The sequence below is a fragment of the Trachypithecus francoisi genome, unplaced genomic scaffold (genome assembly GCF_009764315.1).
Source record: "Trachypithecus francoisi isolate TF-2019V2 unplaced genomic scaffold, Tfra_2.0 Lachesis_group13, whole genome shotgun sequence".
In the NCBI taxonomy this organism is placed as follows: domain Eukaryota; kingdom Metazoa; phylum Chordata; class Mammalia; order Primates; family Cercopithecidae; genus Trachypithecus; species Trachypithecus francoisi.
In genome coordinates this window covers 77,159,848-77,186,825 of record NW_022681458.1, presented here as the reverse complement: position 1 = coordinate 77,186,825, position 26,978 = coordinate 77,159,848, and the positions used below count along the sequence as shown (strand labels likewise).

The window sequence follows — 26,978 nt, the reverse complement described above, 5'->3', positions numbered from 1 at the left end:
AAACAGTTGTTATATTACAATGTTTAGGGAATAGTAACAAGAAAAAGTTGGCTGTACCTGTTCGATACAGATTCAATTTTTAAAAAATAATTTTGATCCATGGATGGTTAAACTCACAGATGCAGAATCCACAAATATGGAGAGCTAACTATACTTCTAAATTCCACAATTCTCAATTTTATCTTTTGTAAAAGAAATGGACTAGATTATCTCTAAAGTGTCTTCCACTTCTACATTTCTTCCAGTCCACATTAATAGGATCATTGTTAGGCTGATATCTGTTTCTAAAGTACTACAGAGTAAATCAACAAGGAGAAGCAAGGTTCTCTTCTTATTTAGAAGGCCAGAGATTGCTAAATACTCCATTTCTGAATTATAAGTGAAACAGGGAAGTTACATACTAGGTTATTGGTGTGCTGTTAAATGTTTTAACCCTGGCTTTGCTCTATTAACTTTATCTGTCCTTTTTTAAATGATTTTCAGAAATAAAATAAGGTGAATCACCTCAAGTGGGGTACATCAATGAGTTGAGATCAATTTGGGAGATCCTTCATATTGACCTTTGTTGATACAAATTATCTTTGTCACAGAGTATTGCTATGATTCCATTACCTCCTCTTGTATTTACCTGAGCATCCCATTGTTTTAGTCACCTTGCATCATTGTGTATGATGTCAGATGTGTTTTAAATGGTTAAAAAAGAGAAAAGAAACATTTTAGTCATACCAAAGTGTTGATTTGCAATAAAAAGTATAATTTATTGTGGCTCTGGGTGTTGATTAATCTATACAATGAAAATGGCTTTTGAGTGCTTTGGTTATCTCTCAGTTGAAATGATCTCTATTTTTTAAGCTGGTAATAACTGAAAAATGTCTGAAGTGACAAAAAGGGTGCAGTACAAAGTGGTGTTTTATCCAGATATCTATTCTGCCTGGGAAAGGTAAAAGGATACACTTATGGTTGCAATAAGGTCTGGATGTTTTACTTCTGTGATGTGTATTTCTTGTCCATCTCAAATAATAAGTGGGACTTTTTTTCACTTTTATTTTAAGTTCAGGGGCACATGTGCAAGACGTGCAGGTTTGTTACACAGGTAAATGTGTGTCGTGATGGTTTGTTTCACCCATTATTTCTTTTTTTAAAAAAATTCAATAGGTTTTTGGGGAACCAGTGGTGTTTGGTTGCATGGATAAGTTCTTTAGTGGTGATGTTCTGAGATTTTGGCACACCCTCACCCAAGCAGTGTACACTGTACCCAATGTGTAGTATTTTATCTCTCACCCCCCCCCACCCTTTCCCGAGTCCTCAAAGTCCATTGTATCATTCTTATGCCTTTGCATCTTCATAGCTTAGCTCTCATTTGTGAGTGAGAACTTAACGATGTTTAGTTTTCTGTTCCTGAGTTACTTCACTTAGAATAATGGTATCCAATTCCATCAAAATTACAGAGAAAGCCATTATTTCGTTCCTTTTTAAGACAGAGCAGTATTCATATATATATGTGTGTGTATACATATATAATAATATATTTACATATAATTATATATATTAATCAACAAGTGATTAATGGGCTTTTGGGCTGGTTCCATATTTTTGCAATTGTGAATTATGCTGCTATAAACATGCATGTGCAAGTATCTTTTTCGTATAATGACTTTTTTCCTCTGGGTAGATACCCAGAAGTGGAATTGCTGGATCAAATGGTAAGATCTACTTTTAGTTCTTTAAGAACTCTCCACACTGTTTTCAGTAGTGGTTGTACTAGTTTATATTCCCACCAACATGTAAAAATGTTCCCTTTTCACCACATCCATGTCAACATCTATTAGTTTTTGATTTTTTGATTGTATCCATTCTTGTAGGAGTAAGGTGATATCTCATTGTGGTTTTGATTTGCATTTCCCTGATAATTAGTGATATTGAGCATTTTTTCATATGTTTGTTGCCCATTTGTATATCTATCTTCTTTTGATAATAGTCTATCCACGTCCTTAGCCCACTTTTTGATGAGATTGCTTTTTTTTCTGGCAGATTTGTTTGAGTTCATTCTAGACTCTGGATATTAGTCTTTTGTTGGATGTATAGATTGTGAATATTTTATCCCACTCTGTGTTTGTTTACTCTGACAATTATTTCTTTTGCTGGTCAGAAGCTTTTTAGTTTACTAAGTCTCATCTATTTATGGTTGTTTTTGTTGCATTTGCTTTTGGGTTTTTGGTCATGAAGTCTTTGCCCAAGTCAATGTCTAGAAGGGTTTTTCTGATGTTCTAGAAGTTTCATGGTCTCAGGTCTTAATTTAAGTTCTTGATCCATCTTGAATTGAATTTTGTATGAGGTGAAATATGAGGATCCAGTTTCATTCTCCTACATGTGGTTTGCCAATTATCCCAGCACCACTTATTGAATAGGGTGTCTTTTCCCTACTTTATGTTTTTGTTTGCTTTGTCAAAGGTTGGCTGTAAGCATTTGGCTTTATTTCTGAGTTCTCTATTCTGTTCTATTGATCTATGTGCTGATTTTTTTTCCAGTACCTGCTGTTTTGGTGACTATAGCCTTATAGTATAGTTTGAATTCAGGTAATGTGATGCCTCCAGATTTGTTTTTTGTTTAGTCTTGCTCTGACTATGCAGGCTCTTTTTTTTTCTGTATGAATTTTGAGATTTTTTTTTCTAGTTCTGTGAAGAATAATGGCAGCATTTTTATGGAAATTTGATGTGTTTCCATTTGCTTGTGTTGTCTATGATTTCTTTCAGCAGTGTTTGTAGTTTTCCTTGTAGAGGTCTTTCATCTTCTTGGTTAAGTATATTCCTAAGTATTCTTTTTTTTTTGCAGCTATTGTAAAAGGGGTTGAGTTCTTGATTTAATTCTCAGTTTGGCCACTGTTGGTAGTATAGCAGCGCTACTGAGTTGGGTACATTAACTCTGTATCCTGAAACTTTGCTGAATTCGTTTACCAGTTATAGGAGCTTTTTGAAAAAGTGTTTAGTGTTTCCCAGGTATACAATTATGTCATCAGCAAACAGTGATGGTTTGACCTCCTCTTTACCAATTTAGATGCCCTTTATTCCTTTCTCTTGTCTGATTCATCTGGCTAAGACTTCCAATACTACATTGAATAGAAATGGTAAAAGTGAGCAAAATCCTGCACTAAGCGAATCCCACAGCATATCAGAAAGATAATCCACTATGGTCAAGTGGGTTTTGTAGCAGGGATGCAGGGATGGTTAAACATCCACAAGTCAATAAATGTGATACACTGCATAAACAGAATTAAAAACAAAAATAACATGATCATTCCAATAGATCCAGAAAAAACATTTGACAAAAATCAAACATCACTTTATGATTATAACCCTCAACAAAATCAGCATAGAAGGGACATATCATAAGGTAATAAAAATCCATCTGTGACAAACCCACAGTCAACATCACTGAATGGGGAAACGTTGGAAGCATTCCTCCTGAGAATTGTTGTACAGATGATTTCATCACCTAGGTATTAAGCCTAGTATGTATTAGTTATTTTTCCTGATCCTCTCCTCTTCCCACCCTGTCACACCCTCTGATAGTCCCCAGTGTGTGTTGGTTTCCTTTATGTGTTCATGTGTTCTCATCATTTAGCATCTACTTATACCTGCAAACATGTCATATTTGGTTTTCTGTTCCTGTGTTACTTTGCTGAGGATAATGGCCTCCTGCTCCATCCATGTCCCTGAAGAGGACATGATCTCCTTTTTTTTTATGGCTGTATAGTATTCCATGTTGTATATGTACCACATTTTCTTTATCTGCTCTATCACTGATGGGCATTTAGGTTGATTCCATGTCTTTGCCATTGTGAATAGTGCTGTAATGAACATATGCATGCTTGTGTCTTTATAATAGCATGATTTATATTCCTTTGGGTATATACTCAGTAAAGGGATTGCTGGATCAAATGGCATTTCAGTCTTTAGGTGTTTGAGGAACCACCACAATGTCTTCCACAATGATTGAATTAAGTTACACTCCCACCAACAGTGTGTAAGTAAGTGTTCCTTTTTCTCCACAATCTCTGCAGTATCTGTTTTTTTTTTTACTTTTTAATAATAGCTATTCTGACTGGTGTGAGATGGTATCTCTTTGTGGTTTTGATTTGCATTTCTCTAATGATAAGTGATGTAGAGTTTTTTTTATATGCCTGTTGGCCACATGCATTTCTTCTTTTGAGAAGTGTCTGTTCATGTCCTTTGGCCACTTTTTAATGGAGTTGTTTGGTTTTTTTTTTCTTGTAAATTTGTTTAAATTCCTTGTAGATGCTGGATATGAGAACTTTGTCAGATGCATAGTTGGCAAGTATTTTCTCCTGTTCTCTAGGTTATCTGTTTACTCTGTTGATCTATATATTTTTTTGCTGTGCAGGAGCTCTTTAGTTTAATTAGATCATATTCTTTCTTGTATCCCTTAACTCAAAGAAAGATACTGAACTTTAAAATATTGGTAGCTTTTTTTCCCACTATCAACCTCCATGGTAAAACTATAGTTAGACTTTCCTTCAGATGAAAATCCATTCATTTTTTATTTTGTTTGCCTGAAACAACACAGTATTCTTTCTTAACACTATTTCCATTTTCAGCCAAACAAACAACATTTAAATAAGGAAAAAATATTATTATTTCTTTTTTATTGTAATTTTTTCTCCTTCTTTCTTTCTTCTTCTTTTTTTCTTAATATATGGGGTCTAACTCTGTCACACAGGCTGGAGTGTAGTGGTGCAATCATAGCTCATTGCAGTCTTGAAATCCTGAGTTCAAGCGATCCTCCCCTCTCAGCCTCTGAGTAGCTGGGCCCATAGGATGTGCCGCTATGCCTGGCTCTTTATTACATTTCATGTTATCATGATATTTTCTCTTTTATATTTCATTTTTAGTTACTAAAGAATATGACTTTGAACTTCTTTTTTGGAAAGGCTATCATTTTACTCTTTGCTGTAGAAAAAAATCTATGATAGTCTAATGAACTACGGAAATACAAACATACTCTTAAGAAGCATACATGTATTTGTATTACCAAAGGCTATGCTTATGAGTCTTTCAAACTTCAACTAAATATTTCTTTCATGAAATACTTGGAAGTGTCTATTCTCCACCAGCAACACTCAATTTCAAGCCGACTTGGGTTTATTCCTGCAAATGATTTCTTACTGGTGTTCTTAATTTTAGTCTTCTTCTTTCTCCAATATCTTAAGGTGGAATAATTTTTCTTAAATGCAGCTTTCATTCTTTCTCCAAAAATTTGAGGTATCTTCACATGAAATTGAGCTTCAAAGAAGGCGAAGATGAATAAGGGCCAGGAAAGCCAGGGAAGGTTTCTGTTTCCTGTGTATCAAGTTTCCCAAACAAGAATCTTGGAGTCCTCTTCAGCTTCTGCAACTCCTTCTCCATCAACATGCAGGCAAACTTCAAATTGTATTGACGGAAACTCAGAACTGCTCAGATCATTTTTTTACTCTTATTATTTCTGCCTGAATTTAGACATTCATTGTCTTTTGCCTGGGCTCTTGCAATAGGCTTTTATCTTATTTCTTGCCCTAAAGGGCTTCAGATGCTACACATCCTCCATACTACCAAAGTAATAGGTGAAAAATAAATCTGATCACGTTGCTCTTATTAATTATGCTCCCCAATGATTCCCTATTTCTTTAGTATAAAATCAAGATTACTTAACTTTCACATGAGCCAACTCCACCTCAAGAATCTTATACTCCAGCATGAGGTTCTACTACTTCTGGGGAAGATGGGGCAGTGGTCACAATGTGACCTGGTAATAGTAGATATAAGATAAAATTTTGAATCATGAAAAAGACAAGGATGCCTACTCTTGTAATTTCTGTTCAAAATAGTATCAGAAGTTCTAACTAGAGCCATGGGTCAAGAGAAAGAAATAAAAGTCATCCAAATCATAAAATAAGTTAAATATATATATATATATCCCTAAAGTCTGTACAAAAAAAAAAAAAACCTGTTAGAACCAATAAATAAATTCAGTAAAATTGCAGGAAACAAAGTCAACATACAAAAATCAGTAGTGTTTCTAAACACTAAGAATCAACAATTTGCAAGAGAAGTCAAGAAAACGGTATCATTTTATAGCATCAAAAAATGTCGAGGAATAAACTTAATCAATGAGGAGAAGATCTGTACATCAAAAACCACAAAACACAGATTAAAGAAATTAAAGAAAACACACATAAAAAGAAAGATATCCCATGTTAACGTGTGGAAAGAATTAACATTCTTAAAATACCCAGAGTACCTAAAGTGATCTATGGATTCAATGAAATCCCTGTCAAAATTCCAATGACATAACAGATTGTTTTTAAATCTTAAAATTCAGATGGAATCACAAATTACCCCAAACAGCCAAAGGAATCTTAAGTAAAAATAACAAAGCTTGGTTACATCACACTGCCTGATTTCAAAACACATTACAAAGTTATAGTGATCCAAACAGCTTGGTACTGGCTTAAAATCAGCATACAAATGGAACAGAACCAAAAGCCCAGAAATAAATCCATGCATTTATGGTCAATCAATCTTTGACAAAAGTACCAAGAACACAAAATGGGAAACGAACAGTCTCTTCAGTAAATGATGTTGGAAAAACTGGGTATCCACATGCAGAAGAATGAAATTAGACCCTTAACTCACATTATATACAAATCAACTCAAAATGGATTAACAACTTACAGAAGACCTAGAACTGTAAAAGTACTAGAAGAAAACATAGGGGAAAACTCTATGACATTGATACGGGCAAAGATTTTTTGAATCTGACCCCAAAATCACAGACCAAAACAAAAGAAACAATCAACAGAATGAAAAGACAACCTACAGAATGAAATAAAATATTTGCAAACCATATGTTCAATAAGGGGTTAATATCTAAAATATGTAAGAAATTCCAACAACTCAATAGCAAATAATAATAATAACCTGATTACAAAATGGGCAAAGAACCTAAATGGACATCTCTCAAAAGAAGACATACAAACGGCCAAGAAGTATGTGAAAAAAAGGCCCAATATCACCAATCACCAAGAAAACACATATTAAAACTATAGTGAAATAGCACCTCACATTTGTTAGAATGGCTATTATCAAAAGAACAAAAGGTAAGTGTTGATAATGGTGTGGAGCAAACAAAAGTGTTGTACACTCTTGGTGGAATTGTAAATTAGCCATTATAAAAAACAATATGGAAGTTCCTCAGAAAAGTAAATATAGAACTATTATATGTTCCAGTATCTATGATCCAGTAATTATACTACTGGGTGTACACCTAGACATTCAAAGAATTGGTACCAACCCTACTACAACTACTTCACAAGATAGAGAGAGAAGGAATCCACCCTAAATTATTCTATGAAGTCAGTATCACCCAAATACCAAAATCAGGAAAGGACACAACAAAAAATAAAACTGTAGACCCATATCCCTGATGGACACAGATGCAAAAATTCTCAAAAAAAAATCTAGCTAAGCAAATCCAACAGTATATCAAAGAGATAATACATCATGATCAAGTGGGTTTCATACCCAGGATGCAGGGATGGTTTAACGTATGTAAGTCAATAAATGGAGTACATCACATAAACAATTAAAAACAGAAATCGTATGATCATCTCAATACTTACACTCTTGTGTTTATTGCAGCATTGTTTCCAATAGACAAGATGTGGAATCAACCTAAGTCTTATCTAGATGAGGAAGGGATAAAGAATTGCACACACACAAAGAAGTACTCTTCAGCCTTAACAAAGAAGGAAATTCTGTCACTTGTGGCAGCGTGAATGAATCTGAAGGACATTAGGTTAAGTAAAATAAGCCAAGCACAGAACGACAAATATTGTTTGATGTAACTTACATATGAAATCTAAAAAAGTCAAACTCATGGAAACAGAAAGTAGAACGGTGGTTACCAGGGGCTATTGGGTAGGGCTGTAGGGGTGGAGGAATGGAAAATGTTGGTCAAAGGGTACAAAATTTCAGTTAAACAGGAGGAATACATTCTGGAGATCTTTTGTACAATGTAATGACTGTAGTTAATAATACTGCATTGCATATTCAAAAATTGCTAAGAGTAGATTTTAAATGTTCTCACCACCAAAATATAAATATCTGAGGTGATGGAGATATTAGTTTGATTTAATCATTTCACAATACAAATATCAAGTTGCACACCATACATATATACAATTTTCAATTGTCAATTAAATATAATTGAAAAACCGAATATAATAAAATATAGGATCATTAACTCTATCAGGAAATGGAGCTTTGAGTAACATGTTGCAGTTTATATTGATAGTTTTAGCCACCAATCAAACATGGTAGTCAAGAACTTGGACTCAGATTCAGGTTGCCATAGCCCAAATTCACACTTCCCTACTCACTAATGTGTTCTTAAGCAAGTAATAAACTTATTTTGGCTTCCTTTGGTAAAATGGTAAAATGTTCCTATCCTACATTTTATTGTGAAGATTGAATTAATGAAATGTACATGTAAAACACGTAAGACAGTTTCTGGCCTTAGTAACATTTCCACAAAAATGGTCATTATGATGATGTTCCATCCTGTTATATTTATGGATTATTAGACAGATAAAATTTGGCCTCATATGTGACCATTCTATTTTCCTTTATTCAAATGGAAAAAGAATGTCAATTCAACATAGGGAGATGCTATATATATATATAAATTATTATTTAAATTTATATGTTTATTAAAAGCAAGTGTTTAAATTTATGTATTAACTTTTACATTTATAACATCCTATTTCTTCTGAAAACAACCAACACAACCCATTTCTGATCAGTGATATTTCAAATGGCCTTTTTATTCTTTCCTGAATTTCAATCCCAATTCTTTTCTTCTGTTCTTTTTCAGCAGCATCTTGCACAGGGCTTTATTGAAAAGACTGAGGTGCTGAGGTGAATTTAATCTTCTCTGTTGTTTACTTTAATCTCTTCATCCATTTACTCTGACTTTTCTCCATGCTTAATGTTATCCTTCTTGATTTCACAGCTTAACGATTTCTTCTTTGTTCTTGACCCCATCCTAGCCTTCTTATTTCAAAAGTCCCCTCAAGCAAGTTTCTCTTCATATTCTTAATTTCTTATTCTTGATAACTCCTTTTTTATGCCTTCAAGCAAGTATGGCTCTCTCTCATACTGAAAAATGTGCTCTTTGGTTCTATTTTGCTCCTGTTTTCATTCGCTTAACAGCAAATTTCAAACAAGTTTTGTGCACCTAATTCTTTTATTTCTTTATAACCCACCCATTGCTTATCCACTCTGACAGCTGTACTAAAATTTTAATCTTAAATATGTATCAAATCAGTATTTTTGTAATATTAATATTTATAATATTTAACATATTCCATAACAAAGTTTTCTTCTTAATATTTTACTTCCTTTTAAAAAGCTTCAGTCAGTTGCCATTGACTTTCAGCATTTTATTTGATACCTCTGGACTCTGGCCACTATCATCCTTTCTGTATTAAATCTGCAACTCGACCAAAGCAAGAACCTCCACCCCAGCCCAACTAATTTTCTCACCTGCTATTGTCCCAACCTGCTTTGCTTTCTCCTATAGGTCAGAGTCAGGTCCTGCTTGGGTTTGGGCCTTTGCTCATAATTTTCCCTTGCAATTGGAATATTCTCTCACTCCAGGCCAGCCTTTAAAGCCTAGTGTAAGTACTACCACATCCAAGAAGCCTCTGTACATCACTTCAGATCTCAATGCTGTTAACCTCTTATAAACAAAAAGCAATATAGAATAAATCCTTGTTGGGAGCAGGAGTCAAAATACGAGTTGCAGTCTTGCACCTATCTCTTATTCGCTTGGCCAGTGACATAGCCTGATTAAAAACTCAATTTCTTCATCTAAAAGATGAGGATATTTATACCTCCCTGATCTACCTTTTAAGATTGTTGTGCATGATAAGTAAAATGCTGTGTATAAAAACATATGTAAAATTTTAAAAAAATCTGTTCAAGCTTGTCATCATTACCACAGGTCAATCGGGTACTACCTTGCTCTTTTGGATTGCTTTTGTATGCTGTTCTCTTATGTTGTTACCGGACTTAATGTTATTATTTAAATTTCTCTGTGTTTATTTTGACAACCTAATTAGGTTTTGAATTCTTTGGAAGCAGAGAGTATGAATGGTATTATGAGGAAAGACCCAGAAGGAGCCACCTCCTAATTATTTTGGAGAGAATTATCTAAGAGGCATAATTGGACTTGTGCTTCTCATTAAAGTATGATTCATATCAGAGAAGCTTGCAATCTTTCTGATGGCCACAGGGAGATAGTACATAGGAGATACTCAATATGAATTCTGTCAACTGAAAGAGAGTCAGCAAGACAATGAAAATATAGTTAGCGTGTCTCAGCTTATCTAGCCTGGCTTGGTGTAATCAATATAGACTATGGAAAATAGGGAGTAGACAAAAGGTAGTGGAGATTGGGCTCTTTCCATTTTCTTTAATTGAAATATAATTTCCATAAAATAAAATACAGATATATTTAAGTGTATATTACTTTGAGTTCTGACAAATGTATTCCCCTGTCTGGCAACTACTCCGATTAAGATGTAGAATATTTCTATCACCCCAGTACCCTTTTCCTGTCAATCCCTCCTTCCCCCAGAGACAACCACTGTTCCAATTTCTATTACCATAGCTTAGTTTTACCAGCTCAAAAACTTCACATAAGTGGAATCATAAAGAATGTAACTTTTTTTCCTGGCTTTTGTCACTTAACACATTTTTTATTTTAGATTTAACCATTTTGTTGCATATGTAAGTATATCATAACTTTTTGTTGTTGAGTAGCACTCTCCTATATAAATATGTTGTAATAATTTTTCATCTACTTATTGATGAGCATCTGAGTTGTTTCTAAGTTTTAACGATTATAAAAAAGTTTGCTATGAACATTCTTGCATAGGTCTTTTTGTGGGTGTATATGTTCATTACTCTTAAGATTGTCAGACTGGATAAAGAGCAAAGTTCAATGGTATGCTGTTTTCAAAACATATTTTAAATATAACAGACAGGCTGAAAGTGAAAAAATCAGTAAAAGGTATAGCATGCAAACACTAAGCAAAAGAAAGCTGATATGGCTATATGAATATCAAAAAAGTAGATTTTAAGACAAAGGATACTAACACGGATAAAAATGGTCATTTTATTTGGGAAAAAAAGGCCAATTTGTAACAAGACATAATCATCTTAAAAGGGTATAACAAAGTAGAATTTCAAAATCCAAGAAGAAAAAAATGGCAGAACTAAAGTAAAAAGCAGAGAAATCTACAATAATTGTTAGAGATTTTATCAATTTTCTCTCAGTAGTCGCTAGAACAAGAAGGCAAAAAATTGATATAGAGAACTTAAATAACATTATCAATGATCAAACATGCAGACCTAACTGACATTTATAGAACATTACACCCAACAGCTTGAGAATATACATTCTTTTCAAATACACATGGAACATTCCACAGGTGGTGTTATGCTAGGCTATAAAATCAGTCACAATTCATTTCAAAGAGTATTTGACTACAATGGAATTAAATTAGAAATCAATTGCAATTAGATGTCTAGAAAAGGCCCCATTCTTCAAAATTAAGCAACAGACTTCTAAATAATCAATCCATGGATCAGAGAAGGAAATCACACACACACATACACACACACTAAATAAAATGTGCTATACTGAGTGATAATTAGAATACAACATGTTAGGAATCTCTGTATTCATGCCTTTAACCATTTTGTTGCCTCAAGAGCTTATTATTCAAATTAGCATTTAATTATCTTCAGACAAAATGAGAAAGAAGTTGGGCAAAATGTAGACTGAAGGCTGCGAATTATAGAAATTATGGTCACAATCAGCCAATGTTGTAACTCTACTACAATTGTAACGAAGTCATTGGATCTTGCTTAAACCAGTGGGAACAGATTCTTTCAAAATGCCAGTAAATAAAATGCTAAATAAACATTTTGTCAATTTTCTTCTGATAAATCTCTTATAGCAACATGCATAATGCTTCCATTTTCATCCAATGAAGTGTTAGTGAAAATAGTCCAGATAGTGTTAATACTGATAGACATTATAACTGAGGAATAAGTTAGATGGCGATTAAAGAGTTGAATAAGCACTCAAAGAAGGTTGTGAAATCTCTGTTCTGAGATATGAGACAAAACCATCTGTCTCTGATTTTAGTTTAATCCTTAATGAATATAAGAAGCCTGACTAAATGATCTCTTAGGAGGCCCCCTTCCAAACACAAAACCCATTATTTTAATTTGCATTGGTTATAGTGCCAACGCAGAGAAAAGACACACTCAAGATCTTTTTTATAAAGTAGGTATTTAATTCTAAATTTTAGTCATATCTTACAATTTATAAATTCTTTAATGTTGAAAAATGTTTTCTTTATAGAACTAAAACCATTCTCTCTCTCTCCCTCCCTTTCTCTCTTTCTCCCTGTCTGGTTTTTTTTATGAGAACCCAAAAGAAAATGCAGTTTATAATTTGTGATTATGATTTGAACTTTTCAAAAAATGTGTGAGTCATTTCTTGCCCTTTGATAATTTCCAAATGACGAGGTTCTGCTTTTGCTTTTAGAGATCAGTCTTCGCTTTTAATTATTTCCATATATTTTGGTTGGGAGTGAGAAAAATAAATGGAAAATGTCACTCATGAGTGTCAGTCTGGTAATGAATATATAGAATGCAAATGGTCACTTTACTGGGGGGAGACGTTAAGTTTTTCTGAGTCTTTTGCCCTTTTTCCCTTCTCCAGCCTGCTGTTTTTTCTGTTTTCATTTGCAGATGAAACTGGTGCAGCAATATGGTGGGGTAGAAATCACATGAATCTGACATATGTGGGCTTCTGTATCTGTGCACACAGATAGAGATGCTGTTCAAAATCCAACCATCTCATGAGTTCCAGCCATACTTTTAAAATTCACATGCATGAAGTTATACAAAATACTTTAAAATACAGAATCCAAAATATAATTTATTTTTGTATAAAATACTCCTTCTCAATTCATTCCTATAGGCAAAACTTGATATTTAATAATATTAAGAAAAAGAAGAAAACGAATTTAAAATATTTTATTGCTTTACAATACACAAAAAATGGTTTACTCCCAATAATCTGAATTTATTCCAATAGTATACTTATGGATTTAACCAGGAGAGGGATTATCCTTATTCTAAATAGGGGAGAAACAATTAAAAAAAAAAAAAAGAAAGAAAGGAAAAACCCCGGTGGTCAAGAGATTGAGTGAACCGAGGAACAGAGTGGTTATTTGCTCTCTGTAATGTATTAGGAATGACTGGAAGTAATGGAATATGCTAGAGAAGATAGCTACCCCTATATTGAATAGAAAAATACATTGCCAAAACACTTTTCACACATGAAAACAAACAAAAAAACATTTTGTACAAATACCTGATGTGTAGCTATACCATTTAATTGCTGCTATTGCCTAGTTTAAAAACTATACCCTGGTTAAAAAGAGAATCCCTTTTCTAATCTTTTAAGATTTCAACAAACATTTCTAGACACTAAGGATAGGCAATATTTTGCCTTGTCTGCTTCTCTGACATCGAGCTGTTTCTAGTTGCTAAATTTGGCTGCTGTACTTTTCATATCCGTAAAGCCGTTCTTGGGCCCACCCTGCAGGCAGCTATCCAGGTTTGGATTTTTCCGGGCAGCCTGGGCTTGGCTATCCTGCTTTCATCATCCTCCTTGTGTGCTCAAGCCAAGGACATAGAATGGCAGAGAGCTCCCCTTTACTTCTGGTACAATTGTTGCTTCTCCGGGTCTGGCTTGGGCTCTGATCTTGACATTTATGTCACAGGTGTCACTGGTGAAACTGCTGTGAAACCAGATGGCAGGCCTAACTGAGGTTGGCAGCAACTGCTATTGTCCCCAGTGTCACTGTTACCTGCTCTACTTTCTTATTCCTGTTGATGTGCTACTGCCTTGTTTTATTTCATTTGTTCAGTGTTACTTACCTTCCGACAGGCCTTTTCAAACGTGAACACCATTCCATAACTCTTCTGATGCATTAATTCCCTGTCGAACCCATTCATCTAGGGAGGCTCATGACTTGGCTAGATTCTCCACTTTCCTTCAGGGCTTCTGCTAAACCTCATTTCTTCAGTAAGCTTCTCCATGACCACTCTGCTTAAAATTGCAATACATCCTTCTCCTCCCCAACCCTGACATTTTTTCTCTCTTCTTCATACATTTTTCCCCCCGGAGCAATTAGCACCACATGTCAGAATCTATATTTGCCTTACATGGACATTATCTGTATCCCTCCACTGGGTTACCTAGAATATAAGCTCCACAAGGGCAAGGTTTTGTCTGTTTGGTTTGTTACTGTATCCCAAGCGTCTGGAAGAAGACTGGCCCTTAGTAGACATTTCAAAATTTTTGTTAAATGATTAGCTGGATTTTAATGCTGAAAGATTAGGCTTACTGTTTGTGATTTGGTTTTATTCATTGTGCTTAGTACAATGCTATATGTAAGAGCTTGAAAGATAGGAGAAAGGAGCATAAGTAGCATCTGTTATGTATACTGGATATTTTACTTAAGGTATACCCTTTTTCTTTTTCCCAAGACAGTGTCTTGCTCTGTCGCCCAGGCTGGAGTGCAGTGGCACGATCGCAGCTCACTGCAACCTCCGACTCCTGGGTTGAAGCAATTCTCCTGCCTTAGCCTCCCAAGTAGCTGGGATTACAGGCACCCGCCACCATGTCTGGCTAATTTTTATATTTTTAGTAGAGACGGGTTTTCACCATGTTGGCCAGGCTGATCTGCCTGCCTCGGCCTACCAAAGTGCTGAGATTGCAGGCGTGAGCCACCATGCCCAGCCAACTTATACTCTTTAATCTTCACAACAATCTAGGTATTTTGACCAAAGAACCATAGCTAGAAAGTAGGAGAGTAAGACGTAAACCAGTTTTGTCTGGCTCTAAAATTATTGCCTTTTTTTTGTTGTTGTTCTGCTCAGAAGAATTGGTCATGCCAAATAGTAGTAAGAGTTCTTCAAAATGAATGATGCTTCATAAAATGGTGTAGCTAGAAACAGGTTGCCAAAAATACTTAGCAAAAAAAAAAAAAAAAAAAAAGATTTGTGAATTAGCTCCCTAAAAAAACAAAAGTAACAACTCCAAAAGAAGGAATTCCGAAGTTATTGGGCCATAGTAATCTTGTGTTAAGTGCCTGGCCCTCCAAGGTAACTAATTTTAATTAAAAAAAACATGTCTGGACACATATTTTGACACGTTTTGCTGAAAATATATTTATAATATGAGCCCAACAAATACAAATAGATTCAGCCCTGGTGCTAAAAAGAGACAAGAAAACTACACTATAACTCTTGAATGCTTTCTTCATTGTAGTTCAAGAAACTCTGATTAATTGTATTCTAAAAGTAAGCCAGATTTCACTGGTAAGATCTTTCCTTACTTCGTCTTCTCCTTTGACCCCTTTTGATTTGGTTGTACAAATGCAGGCTAGGCCCCATTACTACCACATACTTATGATGACCCCACATGACGCAATCAGCACTAGAGACTGGAAGGTTTTCATCAAGCCCAGTAAGCCCACGGTCAAAAGGGATCAGTCTCAGTCACTCATCAGGAAAGTAACATGTTCTGTGACCATCTTCTGGATGCTGAGTTATCTCTAAACCAGTTTATGTCAATGATCTTAAAAATTAGTTCCATTCTGGCCGGGCTTGGTGGCTCATGCCTGTAATCCCAGCACTTTGGGAGGCCGAGGCGGGCAGATCACGAGGTCAGGAGATCGAGACCATACTGGCTAACACAGTGAAACCCCATCTCTACTAAAAATACAAACAAAAAAAAATACAAAAAATTATCCGGGCATGACGGCGGGCGCCTGTAGTCCTAGTTACTCAGGAGACTGAGGAAGGAGAATGGCGTGAACCCAGGAGGCGGAGCTTGCAGTGATCCCAGATGGCACCACTGCACTCCAGCCTGGGTGACAGAGCAAGACTCTGTCTCAAAAAAAAAAAAAAATTAGTTCAATTCTGTCTTCATTTTTCTTACTTAGTAAAAGACAATTTAATGTCCAGTGTTTTATTAAGGCAATCACAGACTCTAGAGGTTGAAAATATTTGGAGAATTACATATTCTAATTACTCAGACAGGCATCCTTACTGCAGTATCTGCTAGTAATTGAGGATTATTTCACATTAAAAAATATTCATTTTTATGCAGATCTCAAAATTTGTACATTGTTACTTATAATTGTTAAAAAGTAAATTGAGAAACAATAAAATGTTAAAGAGCTTGTTTGAGCAAATGGTAATTCTTGAATCAGCTCCAAACCAAAAGTGGTTCTGAGGCCTCTTGAGAGAACTCAAAGAGAAAGCTTTTATAGGGAGAATGTGGAAATAAAGCAAAGGAAATATTTAATTGGTTACAATTACATAGTTGCCTTATTTGATCTATCTTGCTAAAAAGTTCCTACTTATATTACTACATGAGTTGGCAACTTCTGATTGGTTAGACTTAAGTTTCATTTATCTTTAGGCATTTATAAGAAATAGTTCAAGTTGAGCTTTGTGTATATTTGCAAATCAAGCAAAGTTTAGGTCACTTCTGAGGGCCACTTGGATTTGTCTGCTCAGAAACTCTTCAAGTCTGGTCTGTTTTAATTTATTTCAACATATTTTATCAACATTTTGCTATCTATAACATTCATAGTAACCTTAGATCTGCCTTCTAGAATCGACAGAGGTTATTTCACCCTCAGGTTGTCTTCAATATGAGAGTTTGTTCAATGCTGCTTCTATTTGAAATCTTCTGTTATTCAGCTCTTTTACTGAGTGTCTACTTTCTGTAAGGCATTGCTTTATGTACTGCAAGAGTTACAAAGAGGAGTACATTATAATCTTAGTTGCAGGCAATTACTTAAATAGAAAAAAAGGTGTATGAAAAACAAATGTTCTTAAGCTTGAAAAAGTGAAAGGGTATACCCAGCTGGAAGGATGTGAGAGTGTGCATGGAAAATATATTTGAGATTTAAACTGCTATTGTCTCCTGGGTTGAAATGGTGTCATGGACTTCAGGTAGTGAAAATAGCTTAAACAATGCCACTGAAGTGGAAACACAGAGATCAGTGTGAAAATTTAGAAGACCATGAGCACATTATATTTTGTCTGTACCATAAGACACCGGTAGGGTATATTAGTTTGTTTTCATGCTGCTATAAAGAACTGCCTAAGACTGAGTAATTTGTGAAGGAAAGAGGTTTAATTGATTTAAAATTTGGCATGACTGAGGAGACCTCAGGAAACTTACAATCATGGTAAAAGGCAAAGAGGAGGCAAGGCATCTTTTTCTCAAGGCGGCAGGAAGAAGTGCTGACCAAAGACGGGAGAGCCCCTTATAAAACCATCAGATTTGGCAAGAACTCACTCATTATCACAAGAACAGCATGGGGGAAACAACCCTCATGGTTCAATTACCTCCACCTGGTCTCTCCCTTGACACGTGGAGATTATGGAGATTACGATTTAAGATGAGATTTGGGTGGGGACACAAAACCTAACCCTATCACAGGGGTTGGTAAGAGGGAAGACTAGAAAGAAAAGCTGGACTAGGCAAGGTGGCTCATGGCCATAATCCCAGCGCTTTGTGGGGCCAAGGCAGGGGGATCACTTGAGCCAAGAGACCAGCCCTGGCAATATAGCAAGACCCCATCTCTACAAAATGTTAGAAAATTAGGCAAGTATGGTGGTATGCACTGTAGTCCCAGCTACTTAGGAGGCTGAGATGGGAGGATCTCTTGAACCTGGGAGGTCAAGGTTACAGTCAGTCCTGATCACAACATTGCACTCCAGCATAGGCAACAGAGCAGAACCTTGTGAAAAAGAGAGAAAGAGAAAAAGAAAAAGAAAGAAAACAAGAAAGAAAGGCAGGCAAGAAGGAAGGAAAGAAGGAAGGAAGGAAGGAAGGAAGGAAGGAAGGAAGGAAGGAAGGCTGAAGTATTCTTTAAATGCCAGGAAGAGGAATCGTAGTGACGAGAAAACTGAGGCTCTGAGAGTTGAGCCTCACTCAAGGTCACTGAGTTACTAAATGGCAGAATTGGATTTCAATCCCAATAATTTGATTCAAAACCCATACTCTTTCCCGTATACCACATTACCTAGGAGGTGTCCCAAGAGTTCTGAAGGGGAGATAGCTTCCAGCTTAGGAGATGAAAAGAGTCTTCTTAGAGCAAATGGTATTTGAGTTAATTTTGACCAGTTAATGTTGAATTCATTGGTTGAGATAAGGAAGACAATTCATTTCAAATGGAAGAAACTGAGCAAAGGTACAAAGGGGAGAAAGTAGAGAGATTGGGAACAGAAAATAATCTTTGGTTGAACACCATCAAAAAGGTATAAAGGATGGAAAGGAAAGCTAAGATCACAGCACAAAAGGATAACGTATTTGAAGTTTTAATTGGACTTAAAGTTTTTAGACAGATTATTATATAACTACAGCCAAGTTTTAAAAAATATTATATTAGTAATTACATATAAAATAGATGGATGAGAAACAAACTGAAGAATGGAGATCATCTGTTTACATTAGTCCAGTTAATTATAACAAAATCTTGAATCTGGATGTTGGCAATGGAATGAGAAGGGAAGAGATAGATCATAATTTCAGAAGCACAATTCACAGAACTTGATAGAGATTAGTGGACGGAGGAGGGAGATAGATGACATTAATTCTGTGATACGGTTTGGCTGTGTCCCACCCAAATCTCATCTTGAATTCCCGTGTGCTGTGAGAGGGACCCAGTGGGAAGTAACTGAATCATGTGGGCAGGTATTTCCCATGCTGTTCTTGTGATAGTGAATAAGTCTCATAAGATCTGATGGTTTTATAAAGGGGAGTTTCCCTGCACAAGCTCCTTTTCTTTGTCTGCCACCATTCAAGAAAGATGTAACTTGCTCCTTCTTGCCTTTTGCCATAATTATGAGGCCTCCCCAACCAACAGGTGGAACTGTAATTCCATTAAACCTCTTTCTTTTGTAAATTGCCCAGTCTTACGTATGTCTTTATCGGCAGCCTGAAAACAGACTAACACATTCTGTAAATTTGAATGCAGGAGATAGAACCTTTAAAAGAAATGGTAATTTGTCTTGGAAGGTCTATGTTTATCTGTACTATGTACTCAGACTATTGTAGATCCTGGACCATAGAAGGTATGCAATACAGTTATTTATCTATGTACTCAATCCCTACTCTGTGCCAGGGATTGTCTTAAGCACTAGCAATAGAGTAAAAAGAAAAAAGTCTTGTTCTCAGTAGTACAATAAACCTCACGTTGCTTCACCCAAACCAGATCACATCAGTCCCTTTTATTGTTATCTCTGTGTTCCTCTTCTGGCAGGTGAATGTTTCTGCTTTTAATAATCTGTACCTGTGTCTTGCTTTAGAGAACTATCTTCAGATTATTTGAGTCATTTTTTCCACTTCAGTACAAAGTCTGAAGTGCCAGGGAGTTTACGTGCCCCCACCCATATCCTTAGCCAAAGACTGACTATTGCAGTCTTATGAAAGTACAGATTCCTTGCTTCATATAGGGACAAACTCAATTGTACTCCAAAGTTGTCCTGTGGGATCATAATAAAGCCACCTTCCGTAGGGCTTTGTTGGGAATTACACCTTAGCTTGACTCCTTCCCCATCCAGACCTGCAGCTTTACCCACTCCTTTCCTGAATGATCTTAGGAGTACTTCCTTAACTAATCACTTTCCCATTAAGCCACATCTCAGTGCCTGTCTCTGGGGAGCTTGACCTAAGACATGTAGTTTACATTGCAATGTAATGTACAAAGACAAATAATAAACAGTATAAATAATTATTAATAAGTTTCATACTAGGCCAGGCATGTTGCCTCATGCCTTTAATCCCAGTCAGTTGGGAGGCCAAGGCAGGAGAATTGCTTAAAGCCAGGAGTTCAAGACCAGCCTGGCCAACATAGCAAGACCCTCATCTCTACAAATAAAATAAATTAGCCAGGCATGGTGGCATGTGCCTGTAGCTCAGACTACTTGGGATGCTGAGGTGGGAGGATCACTGGAGCCCAGGAGGTCGAGGTTGCAGTGAGCTTTGCCACTACACTCTAGCCTGGGCAACAGAGCAAGATCCTATCTCTAAAAAAGTAGATTTTATATTAGGGGAAGTTGAAGTTATAGAGGGAAATAAGGAAGGAGATGTGTTTAGAGTGTGTGAAAGTGTATGTGTGTGTGTGTGTGTGTGTTCAGTTGTAGGGAATGGTGTTCAATTTTATATAGCATGGTTGGGGAAAGCATCACTGGGAAGGTCCTATTTGAGCGAAGACTAGTAGGTGCTAAGGAAGGAGCCATGCAAATTTCTGGGAGGAAAGCATTTCAAGCAGAGATGAAAGCAAGTGCAAAGCCATGAGCTGGGAGTGTGTCTGGAGTGCTTGGCGAAAAGCAGCCATGTGAGAAAGTACAGGGCAGGAGACGACATGAGAGAAGGAAGTGAGGTGGGTGGGCAGAACTTCCTGGCCAACACAAGCCATGGTTCATACTTTGACTTTTCCTCTGAGTAAATAGAGAGTCACTGTAGAGTTCTGAGCAGAACAGTGACGCGACTGTTTTTGCATTTCAAAGGAATCTGGCTACTACATTGAGAATAAACTGAAGGAGGCCAAAAATTAAGCATGGGGACCAATTTAGAAATTATTACCAGGGCTGGCTTCATGGGCAGTCACACAAGGATCCACATTAAGAAGGGCCCCACACATGGGACCTAATGCTCTGCAGTCACCATCTGGATAATTTTAATAATTTGTGTTTGAATTTAGGTTTTGTCAGTGAAAGCCATGGGACTATGGAGCATGTTCTGGGTGCTCAGTGTCTGGTATTTCCTGCTGTGGATAGGTTTAACACCACCTGCACCCCCACTCCCTGCCCAGGCCACTCAGTGTCCTCTTCTTCACCTTTTCCCAGCAACTGTTGCCACCCTCCAACAGGGAGAATACTGGGTTGCTGGTGGGAATATGTCTGTGTTCTGCTGCCCTTAAGCCTGTTGGGGATTTGGTCACAAGCTCAGGTCAAGTTGCAGTTAGGAATGCACCTCAGGCTGAAAGTGCCAAGGCAAGTGAGAGACTCAGTGGGAGAGAGCTTCTCATCCACCTCTAATTCAGGTGTATCAGGTGCAGAGTTACAGTGCTTTGGGGGGTTGCCCTTCCACCAGTTTGGGTGGCAGGCTCATGGGAAGGGTAGATTGACTTCTCTGACCTCAATTGAGGGCAGGTTGCTTCAGTCCGGCAACTGGTGGGAAGGGGAATTTGGCAGTGGGGGATGAGGGCAGACGTTATCGTCTGCTCTGAATCAGGGACACTCATATGGCTCTATGTTTACCCTACAAGTGTCTCCCTGCTCCAATGAGTACAACATTAAATAGGAAATAAAAACCATCAGTAGGCAGTTTGCATAAATGAGAAAAAAGCTATGTTGTATAATCTTTTAATGGCCCCTTTTTTCCTGCTACTTAAACAAGTGTCTCCCTCTTTTTTTTAGAGATGGGTCTTGCTATGTTGCTCTGGCTGGTTTCCAACTCCTAGCCTCAAGAAATCTTGCAGCTTCAGCCTCTGGAATAGCTAGGGTTATAGGTGCAAGGCACCGCTTGCAGCTGGGGCCTCAATGTTATCAGTTTTGCACTGTACTTCATAAATTACTGGCCCTAACAATTGCAGTAATCTAAGTGAATGATGGTGGCAACTTGAACAAGTGTGCTAATGGTAGAGGAGGTGAGAAATGATTGGATTCAGGATATAATTTGAATATAGAACAAAATGGTCACTAGAGGTTATGATGTAGTGTATGAGAGAGAGAGAAAGGAATCAAGGATGGCTGTAAGGTTTTTTACCTGAGGAACCTGACATTATTTGTTAAATACATAAATGATGTATCCTGTTATGTGTCTGTTCCTGAAACACATTGATGGTAATGAAGATGCAGTGGCAGAAGCAAATCACACAGGTATTTCCTAGAGGTAGAAAGATTAAGACTTGGTGACAGAGATCATAAATTAAAGGAAGGGGAGTGAAACAACGAAGTCAGAAAAAAATACTTCTAATTTAGGAAAAAATAAGAAAAATGAAGGAAATGGAAATATTTAAGATATGGTACCAATTTCTAAGGAAGATAAGTTCAATTTTGGAAATGTCACTTGAGGCTCCAAGAACCCACAGCCCAGGAGACCTTAGCTATGGGTTGTTGGGAATATGTGATGGAATCCTGAACCCTGATCCTAGCACTCAGGACTAGGGATCTGTGTTGAGGGCATCATGTAAGTGTAAGATGGAGTCAAAAGAATGGTTAACTCATCAAAAAATGAATATGAGGAGAGATGTGTACAGTATTGCAGAAGAGAGTTCCTGGTAAATGTGTAAGCTCCTCTTCCTGACTGGGATAAGAGTATATTCATTATGGGGCATGTGAAGGTATTGAGAAAACAACTTCTGTTTTTCAGCAGAGGTTAAGCTAGCCCCATAATAGCAATAGCAAGATTGTAAGGGGAAACTATGTTATTTGTACTGGGTCACAAATTTGTCTAATAGTAGTGAAACTGGGGGATTCTACAAACATCTTAGGTGTAGAAAGGGATCCAGTGACTTTTAGAAAATCAGACTTATACCATATTTCCCTTCTCGACTTGCAGCTCAATGGTGCACTTCTCACCCTGGGGGAAAAATGGAACATGGACTATATTTAGTATTTGAAATCAGACACATATGAATTTAAACAGTGGCTCAGTGTGGCAATGGCAAGTTATTCAACATCCATATATCCTGATCACTTCTACATTTGAAAAGTGACAACAACACTACTTCCTTCACAAATAATGCAAGGATCAATGAGATAACAAATCAACAAGCTAGTAGTGTGCCACAATTTAGTTAGTGTTGACATTACATGAAGAAATGAGCCCATGGTCTCCTATGCTCTCCTTCCCTCCTCTCTAGTTCTCTCTCTCTCTCTGTTTCTCTCTCTCTCTTTGTGTGTGTGTGTCTCTCTCTCTGTCTCTCTCTCTCTCTCACACACACACACACAGGCATGCACACATACACTTTGGAATGTAGCTATTTTTTGAGTATTGTTTTATTATTATTATTATTATTATTATTATTTCAAAGACTTTCTGATCCTGGTTCTACCTGCTCATTCTGACATGGAGAAGATGCCCAGACACTCAGATCTACCATTCCACTGAGAAGTTTAGAGGCTGCTTTTTTCTCCTCCATAAAAGAGAACGGGGACTGAGGGATAAATTTTAGGTAGAAGTCTTTGATGAAAAGAAGAAATGAGGAAAACTGTGCTAGAAATATTCAGGTATATCAAACCAGTAGAAATACCTCACCCTCATAAAGAGAACCATATCCTCGAAATTTTCTTTCTTACTGATTATTAAAATCCAGAATTAGAATTCTGTGATTCCAGCATAATCCGTTCATGAAAAATAAACTACTACATAATCAGATTAGAGATGGCCTTCCTGCTGATGAGCTATTTAGAGAGGTTTGAATGAGTTCATGGAAGTCTACTAACATGCACTTAATACATCTGAAGATTTTAAAAGGTTGTAGTAATGTATTGCCAGTCTACGTAGAGTAAAATAAAAATGCTTCCGTTAAAATTTATGTATATTTCTTTTATATAGTTGACTTATTTTTCCTAAGAAAGTTAGATGTAAAGTGATTATCTATACACTGAATTATATTTCCCGGAGGTCATCACAGTAAGATTGGTATGCATTTCTGTTAAAGAAAAGCAAAATGTGTCTTAGAACATAACAGTCATTTAATGGAATATCTATACTTTAAAAAGGAATGTTGGTCAAGCAATTTGAACAAGATGAAGATGGAACCAGGGCTGGGTGTGGGCAGCAGACTGTTCCACCAGGAGCCAAAGATGGCAGTGAATATATACTTGACATCAGTCACCAATGACAACCTAATGCTACATGACATACTGGCCTGGATCAATGAGTCTCCTGAAGTTGAATTTGACAAAGATAGAACAATTGTGCTCAGGGGCTGCTTATTTTCACTTTATGGTCATTCTGCTCCCTGGCTCCATTGCCTTGAAGAAGGTGAAATTCTATGAATACATCCAGAACTTCGAAATACTACAAGCAGTATTTTCAAGAGGGTGGGTGCTGACAAAGTGATTTCTGTGGACAATTAGTAAAAGGAAAGTTTCAGTACAATTTTGAATTCATTCAGTAGTTTAAGAAGTTTTTTCATGCAAACTTTGTCTTGACTCCGGACAAAGTCAAGAAACTGAAGTGGCTCCCTCCATTTTGTTGCTCCAGTTCTGAATAAACCGAAGTAACTTCTCTGCTCTGGCAATCCAGCTCCATGGAGGACCATTTCCACAAATAACTGCAGCTTCTAAGGCTGGCCCCAGGGTAGTATAAAAGAATCCTGATGCAAGCAGTAGGAGTGCTGCACGGTCAAATTGACGCTAGCAGGTCAGTGTATTGAAACTTGCCATTGAAGGCTTGGAGAAAGAGATTTGTACTTCAGAAAGCTAAGGAACAATGAATTGATTTGCCAGCAGAACAAGGGGCACAATGACCCTGCATTGCAGAGGACTGTAGACATTCTCTATGCCACAGATGAAGACTTCGTGATATCCGATGAAGGGGGCCCACAGGAGGAACAAGAAAAGTTTTAACAACCTGAACCAGCAGAGCCTTATCCGAATTCTGCACTCCAAATCTTGTGCTTAACTGTTAAATATTCTCTTTTATTATTCTTAGAAAACTCACTAGTTTCTTTTTATAAGCATAAAGTACCTCTTTTTAGAGTGCACGTTGCAGAGTTTCACTCCTTTTCTGGTGAGTTTGAGTTAGGAGCTTTTACTGTGCAGCAGAGCAACGATAACATCTAGTTAGTTCACCTGGGAAACAAAGAGGCTGACCATGGGGCTCACCATGTGCATGCAGGTAACACTGATTGCTGGAGAAGGTGTTAGGTAATATGCTGAGGTGGAGACCTCGGTACAGAAACGTAAAGACTGAGTTGAATTTTAACCTAATGTGAAACCTTGGTAGAGAATTTTGTAATAAGTTAATGCCTTAAGAGTATTTAAAATATGCTTCCATATTCAAAATATCAAATGTAGCACATCAGAACATCTTATGTGTTTGACATTGTATGTTGGAAGGAAGGGCCAGACCTCAGAACCTTTGGAACCTGGTGTCATCACAGGCCTTACAGGGCTACTTGCAACCTCACAGGCCAAGACTTTGGCCCAAAAGGAAAGTTCTAAAGGTTGCTCTGTAAAGCCATTTGGGGTCGTTGACAAACTGCATCGCTGCTAAAAAGCAAGAGGCATCGTTGCCTGGATGAACACAAGGTATGTTTCAGCTCTGAGATTTTTGGGTTGAAGAGCTCTATTTTCATTGAGGATTTCTCTGGGAATTTTTCCAATTATCTCTGAAATTCCTATGCATTATACTTTTTTGGGAAATGAGGTGTGTGCAATTCTTTCATCTAACAGCACTTTTGGGGATTTCCTCACATCTCTGAGATTGAATGGAGGTTGTTTCCCATTTTACCATTCTTTAGTTTCACATTCAACATGTCACTAGTGGTGAATCCATAGAGGTCTGCAGCAAACTTGATCCTTGCCTCATTGGAGGAAAGAATTTGGCTGAGGGGAAGAAGTAGGTTTAAGGCAGAGGGGGAGACTGAGGCAAGTTTTAGAGCAGGAGTAAGAGTTTATTAAAAAGTTTTAGAGCAGGAACAAAAGGAAGTAAAGTATACTTTGGAAAAGGCCAAGCAGGCAACTTAAGAGATCCAAGTGCCCTGTTTGGCCCTTGACTTGAGGTTTTACACATTGGCCTGGTTAAGGCGTTTGCATTTCTCTTCCCTTAATTTTCTGTTGGAGCAGGCTGTACACATGTGCAGTGTGACCTGCCAGCACTTGGGAGGGGCGATATGTGCAGTGTGTTTACTGAAGTTGTGTGCATGCTCACTTGAGGCATTTTTCCTTTATCAGTAGATTGTTCCTGAGAAGGTCATATACGCGTTAAATTCTGCCATTTTGCCTGTGTGCATGCTTGAGCCCACACACCCAATTCCTGAGATCTTATTGGGAAGCCTCTGATCACCAGCTTCAGGTGTTTTTTTAATCCATTGGGGGACTGTCTTTACCTGGTGCTGACTAAGGCCAGTTATTATTTTAGACAGTTTAATAACCACCTTACCATCACCTGATGGTTGCCTGACATTCCTGAGGGAGGAGCTCTCTCCCACCTTGCTCATGTCTGCCTAACTATCTACTGTAATATTGCTTCTCTCCTCTGCTCCCCTTGCCCACTGGGGACACCTCTTTGGGTTCTTAAAGTTTGCAGCTTGGAGTTGGAAGTGCAGCAGGCAGGTGGGTACACTGCGAGTTCTTTGTGGACCTCTGGCAAAGGGAGTAAGCAGGGAAGGCTATGGTTACCTTGGGTTCTGCAAAGCTGGGGTGTTTTTGGTATCTGCTGTCCACAGCTCTCCAGTTCTCTGAATACTTTATCAGTACACTAATCTCTTAAGAGACAAAATGTATTAATGTGTTACTAAATGTTCATTTTCTTTTACAGAAAATACAGTACCATGTCTGAATTATTAATATTTAAACTGTGTTATTCCTTAACTCTCCCTCATTAGATTTGTGCACAATCTATTCCATCCTTTTGTTTGGCAGAAGTTTGCAAAATACATGTCACTCACTGAGATTGTTCAGCCCCTTTGTGTCTGGCGATAGCTTGTCCTAAAATGTGTGTAAAAAGTAAACAGTTTATAACAAAATTGTTTAATGGATGCTCTGTGTGGAATTGAGAGAAAAATC

General features: G+C 37.1%; 1 pseudogene; it reads left to right on the top strand.

Moving 5' to 3' along the window:
• Positions 1-24,047: 24,047 nt before the first annotated feature.
• On the top strand, positions 24,048-24,815 carry LOC117094922 (annotated as a pseudogene).
• Positions 24,816-26,978: the final 2,163 nt, after the last annotated feature.